General features: G+C 40.6%; 1 long non-coding RNA gene and 1 other non-coding gene across 2 annotated transcripts; both read right to left on the reverse strand.

The window, feature by feature from the left end:
• Positions 1-803: 803 nt before the first annotated feature.
• On the reverse strand, positions 804-910 carry LOC143864079 (small nucleolar RNA R71). The gene has a single exon (XR_013241081.1). It is a non-coding gene; the product is annotated as a small nucleolar RNA R71 (small nucleolar RNA).
• Positions 911-3,872: 2,962 nt separating this feature from the next.
• LOC143863735 (uncharacterized) lies at positions 3,873-4,328 on the reverse strand. Its single transcript, XR_013240955.1, has 3 exons — positions 4,207-4,328; positions 4,028-4,122; positions 3,873-3,929 (listed from the first exon to the last, which is right to left on the reverse strand). It is a non-coding gene; the product is annotated as an uncharacterized LOC143863735 (long non-coding RNA).
• Between the last annotated feature and the right edge of the window lie 1,867 nt (positions 4,329-6,195).

Here is a 6,195-nt window from a genome sequence, read left to right on the forward strand (position 1 = left end):
AGGCTTGGATACGTGGGCAGCTTCGGATGCTTTGAATGGCATACCAAGCACGAGTCGGCCCACCACAAATGGTGGGATTTTCTATATTAGTTTTTTTTATAAATTCTTAACTAAATATATAGGATTTCCCTCAAATTAGAATTTTAAGAGAACATTCACTTAAATTGAATCCAAGCAAATTAAGAAAATCAAGATACACATTAGGGAATACATTGAAATTAGATTTTAGGATGGATGTCATATAGTTCGCACTTTAATATAGAGTTAAATGAGCCATTTAAAAGAAATTCAAGAGAATTAACTTTTGAAATTGAAGACCGGATTATCGGGCAAGAATGGTGCATGTGGTGGTAACTCCCCATACCTTCCATTCTCGTAATCAGGTAACGAATCTAGATTTCTGGTCACTTATGGGTCCTAGATCTCTTATCTAGGTGGCGACTCTGTCATTCTCTTTTGCGTGAAATTCGGATTGCTTTAGTGATCCCAAGTTCACGGAAAAGATGAATTAAATCAAATAATAAATGGTACACGCCAATCGCGTGGGTACAAGAGACCAAGAGAGAGGGAGGCGGGTCGCGCCGCCCCTCTCGCGGGATCGGGTCTCACAATCACAAACAAGTTTTTGGCGCCGTTGCCGGGGAAGAGAGTTGCAATTAGAGTCTTAATTATTCGAAGTGTTTTAGTTTAGTAACTATTTTTAGTATTTTTTCTAGTTTCTTGCCTATCCTTCTCTTTAACTTGGTTCTTTTTGTGTTTATGAGTCAAGTTGATTAGAAAGAAACCATTAGATTCTTTCTAACAAGCTTAGGAACGATATTTTACAATTTAAACAAAAGCCATTAGAGTCGTTTTCTAAGTTTATGGAGAGATTCAAGGATCTACTCCAAGAGTGTCGTCACCATGGTTTAGATTTGTGGCACTTGTGCCAAATAGCATATGAGGGCATTGATTACCAAACAAAGCAATTACTTGAGCCCATGTGCCCTACCGGGTTCACATCTTTCACAGATGAGAACCTCGCATGAAATTTCTTGCTTGATTTGGCAGAGAAAACAAGTGAGTGAGAATCCACTCAAGAAGGTGAGAGAGCCACTGCAGGTAAGAAATTTCTTATAGAGGGTACCGTGGCTAAGGAGGCCCACCTTGATAGCTTAATCAAAAGGCTAGAAGCGATAGTTGTCAAAGAACCTTCACAGGTCCATCAAATTGCACATAGTGTTCCCATATGTAGTTGGTGCCAAGGCACAGACCATAGACTTCATTCAAAAGAGTCAGAAATTAGGTCATAGTTGGCAAACAAAGTTGACTCATTACGCAGAAGAACGTATAACATTAGCGAGGGAAGAGAGCCGCCAGTATACAGCTTATCGAGTTGGGGTTCATGAATATGAAGTACGGTCCCTTGAACATACAGATGGCGTAAACTTGGAACTTCGCACGTGCAGTTGTCGTGCATTCCAAACATTTGGAGTCCCGTGTGGACATGCCATGGCAGCCATTGGCATCACAGATTTTGATGCATACGATTACTGCGAGAAATGGTTTCATGTAGAGAGATATCGGGATACGTACGCTGAAGTTTTGCACCCGACACTAGACAGGACCCAATGGGAATTAAATCCCGAATCCTTGATGACAATATTACCGCCGATTGCAAAGCGACCACCGGGAAGGCCGCGTACGAGAAGAACTGATCGCGAATTGAAAGGTGGATTACATTACAAATGCACCCGATGTCGACAACTTGGCCACAATAGAAGAAGTTGCAAATAACCACCCGTGGTAAGACAACAAGTTAACCAAACTGCTATTGGGCCTTCTGCACCCATACTCAGTAGGTCGGGCGTACCTTGTCAAGCTCCCTTCTTTGTGTAAGGGTGTAATTGAATTTTTTGAATGTTCTCAGATATTGTGATGACTTCTTTTTTGTTATTTTGTAAAGAATGGTTGTAATTGGAACATCAATACATAAACAATTTTTTTGGATATAGATATGCTATTTGTTCTCTATTTAGTTGTCGCTCTCCTACATCTAAACCATGAAAAGGGACTTATCAACAGTCAGATTTGGATTACCGGCACAATCAATAGGATTATCAACCAATTCCCTAGGTTATCAACCAAAATCTAGGTTATTGACTCCCCCAAAATAGGTCATCAACCAATCAGAATGTGAGGTTATCAACACTCAAAATTGGATCATCAACCCATTCCCTTGGTTGATAAAGCTACTGGAATTCAAAATCCAGGTTATCGACTCCCTCAAAACGAGGTTACCAACATTCGAAAGTGGGTGATCGACCGAAAAATTAAGGTTACCAACCTCCCATTTTTTGGGTCATTGACCTTGGAATGTGGGTTACCAACCCATAAAAAGGGTCACCAACCATTTTTCCAGCCGAGTAAAGCTGCTGGAATTGGAACTTAAGGTTACCAACCTCCCTTTTTTTGGGTTATTAACCACCCAGAAAGAGGGTCACCAACCATTTTTCCAGCCGAGTAAAGCTGCTGGAATTGGAACTTAAGGTTACCAACCTCCCTTTTTTTGGGTTATTAACCTTCGAATGTGGGTTATCAACCCAGAAAGAGGGTCACCAACCATTTTTCCAGCCGAGTAAAGCTGCTGGAAGTGAAACTTAAGGTTACCAACTTCCCTTTTTTGGGTTATTAACCTTCGAATGTGGGTTATCAACCCAGAAAGAAGGTTACCAACCATTTTTCCAGCCGAGTAAAGCTGCTGGAATTGGAACTTAAGGTTACCAACCTCCATTTTTTTGGGTTATTAACCTTCGAATGTGGGTTATCAACCCAGAAAGAGGGTCACCAACCATTTTTCCAGCCGAGTAAAGCTGCTGGAAGTGAAACTTAAGGTTACCAACCTCCCTTTTTTTGGGTTATTAACCTTCGAATGTGGGTTATCAACCCAGAAAGAGGGTTACCAACCATTTTTCCAGCCGAGTAAAGCTGCTGGAATTGGAACTTAAGGTTACCAACCTCCATTTTTTTGGGTTATTAACCTTCGAATGTGGGTTATCAACCCAGAAAGAGGGTTACCAACCATTTTTCCAGCCGAGTAAAGCTGCTGGAATTGGAACTTAAGGTTACCAACCTCCCTTTTTTTGGGTTATTAACCTTCGAATGTGGGTTATCAACCCAGAAAAAGGGTCACCAACCATTTTTCCAGGGGAGTAAAGCTGCTGGACTTCTAAATTAAGGTTACCAACCTCCCTTTTTTTGGGTGATTGACCTTGGAATGTGGGTTACCAACCCAGAAAAAGGGTCACCAACCCATTTCCAGGGGAGTAAAGCTGCTGGAATTGAAAATGTCTAAAACCTGTTTAAACACAAACACACTTCATATTATGTTTAAATTTATAACTTCCCTACTCATTCAGAAACACAAACACACATGTCTAAAACCTGTTTAAATTTACAAGTTCCAATATTCAAATTGAAACACAAACACAAATACACTTCCATAAAACCTGCTTACATTTACAACTTCTCCACATTCATAAACAAGTTCACAATTCCATAAGACCTGCTTACATTTACAACTTCTCCACATTCATAAACAAGTTCTCCACCCATTCACAAACACAAACACACTTCCATTAAACCTATTTCAATTTACAAGTTCTCCACCCATTCACAAACAAAAACACAGACCATAACAACTTCCCTTGCCATTTAACAAATCCCCTGCCAATCTCCATTAAAAAATAAAGTTTGATCATCAGAAAAAATAAAAATCCACCAACATTAGAAGGTGTTCCTATATAAGTGTGCAGTCCCCAAACTCTCCTCGTAAAAATCTCTCACAGAGTTGTAGCCGAAATTCAGGAATGTCTGTCGGTCCAAAGTTTAGCGGTTGACCATGGTAGAGATGCTCAATCGCTTTTAGGACAAAAGCGCCGCAATCAACCCTGTATAAAAGCATGCATTGAATGGAGTTACTTTTAAGCTAACTACGAATGAGATAGGAATACTAACAAAAATTCGAAAGTTTTAAGTTTGAACCCACCCATTGTTCTGCTTTCGGAAGCCATCCATCTGTGAATATGGAAAGTCATCGATGTTGCAACCCCGGCCCTTCAAATATTCCTTCATTAATGCTACCTGAATTTAAGACAAGGAAGGAATATTGAGTGTTATACATATGGAAGTAACATTAAATGTTACGGAAGATGTTAATTTACTTACAGTGGGAGATGCTCGCTCCTGAAATGAGTCCCCTTCCATTGAGTTGAACTCGACCATCTTTTTATTCACCATATCAACAAGCACAAGAGCCCAATGAAAGTCTTGACAGCATGGGATTAAAAGCATCCCAATATCTTCTGACGGGATATGGTCAAGTGTAAGATGCAATAGCTCGTTCGCCAACCGATCGGTGTCCAACTTATTTTTGTCATCCATTGAATCACGCCCTGAAGTCTTATATTCCTGTACAATGAAATGAATTTTGTGGGAACACTAGATCATGGATAAGTTGTAAAGTAACATGTATAGCTACAAAAAAGCCTCTTACATGTACTGACGAAGGAATATATACAATCCGTCCAATCAAGGCATTGCTGGAGGCGCACAAATACTTCCCATATACATCCAACACCTACAACTCAAAAAAATTTCTTAATTACCTCAACAATGGGTACTGAAGACAACACTTAATTTAAAAAATGACACTTACTTGGCCACTGAGGACTCCTTTCAGGTTCCACAACGTTTCGAGATCCTCGGCCAAGACTTTTACCCCGTCAACGGTCATGAGAATACGACTGCAAAAATATACAAAGGTTAGAGGAAGCAAGTATCTAACTTTGAATAATGGTTAATTGAAAACAAGTGTACTTGCCTTTGTTCTTGTTTTTTCAACTTCTCAATGAGATCAGTTCGCCTCCGTGTTACTTTCTTCGTTGCCCTCTCACTTTTTTTCTTTGTCACTGGGGGTACTGTATAGGGGCTACTCTTGGCGTAGCTTGGTTTCCTATCCCTTCTCTGATTTTTCACTCTCCTCTCAATGCTCCCTAATTTTTCCGTCCTCTTCCTCTTCTCTTTACCCTCAGGGCTATCGAGAATGGTAACATCTGACGCTCCTGTTACAACTGCTTCATTTGCGAAGCCAACATCTTCAGCCTGACTCATCACATTTATGACCTCCATATCTTCCTCCTCTCTTCTTTTTTCCCCATCTTTTCTCAATTCTTTCTTCTCCATTTCAGCTTCGTCTCCCTCCTGTCTTCTCATCGCTTCCCACTCCTTCTGTATAATTTCCCTCTCAGCTGCAATCTCTATTCGTAAATTCTCCTTCTCCGCCTCCATCTCCACCCTGACTCTTCTTAACCTCTCCTTCTCCTCTTCATTCTGTCCCCTCTCTCTTTTTATATTGTCCCATGCCTCTCCTATCTTCTCCCACTCTCTTTTTATCCTCCTATCCTCACTGGCCTCCTCAGCACCCTCCTGACCACCCTCCTCAGCTACAGTATCCCTTCCTTCAAACGCAGGTGTGCCGATCAATGCTGGGACAGTAGGTGACTGCCCTAATGGTTCTCCCTGCCCAATGATTCCTTCTTCCTCGGCTTCCTAATATACAAATAAGGGATACAACACACAAAATTTGTAAACATTACCAAGTTAAATAAAACATAATATAAAAAGAGGTCCATTGCGATACCTGCTCAGGAATGTACCGCAGTTCGTCCTCTCGTGGCGTCAATGTCACCACTACCTAACGATTTGAGAAAGTTGTTAGATCAGAAAATATTACAGACTATCTAAAATGGTATCTAGTAGATAGGGTCTCACCTCAGATTTGTCTATCTTCCCATGCTCAATCATATAGTACTTATTCGCTTCATTTCCTTTCGACTTCCACTTCAGAATACGTGGACAGGCATCTGGATTTTTTGGTATCCACAACTTCGTGTGCTCGAAAAGCCACACCTGCACACACAAGACAGACTTTGTTAATATTTTATTAATAGGAAGATAAATAAAAAGGCAAACTATTGCAGAGGCCATGATACCTGCTGTAACGACCCGGATTCTCAGGCTAAATTTTGAGGCAATTCTGAGCCTAGCTCTTTATAAAACAGAGCAAACGAGCCCCAAAAATCCGGATTGCTACGCCTCTCAAAAAAATAAAAGAGGCACAAAACACATTCATTCTTTCATACAGCGGAAGTCTTA

This window comes from Tasmannia lanceolata, unplaced genomic scaffold, assembly GCF_043159265.1.
Source record: "Tasmannia lanceolata isolate RefF3 unplaced genomic scaffold, GAP_Taslan_0.1 ptg000044l, whole genome shotgun sequence".
NCBI lineage: Eukaryota > Viridiplantae > Streptophyta > Magnoliopsida > Canellales > Winteraceae > Tasmannia > Tasmannia lanceolata.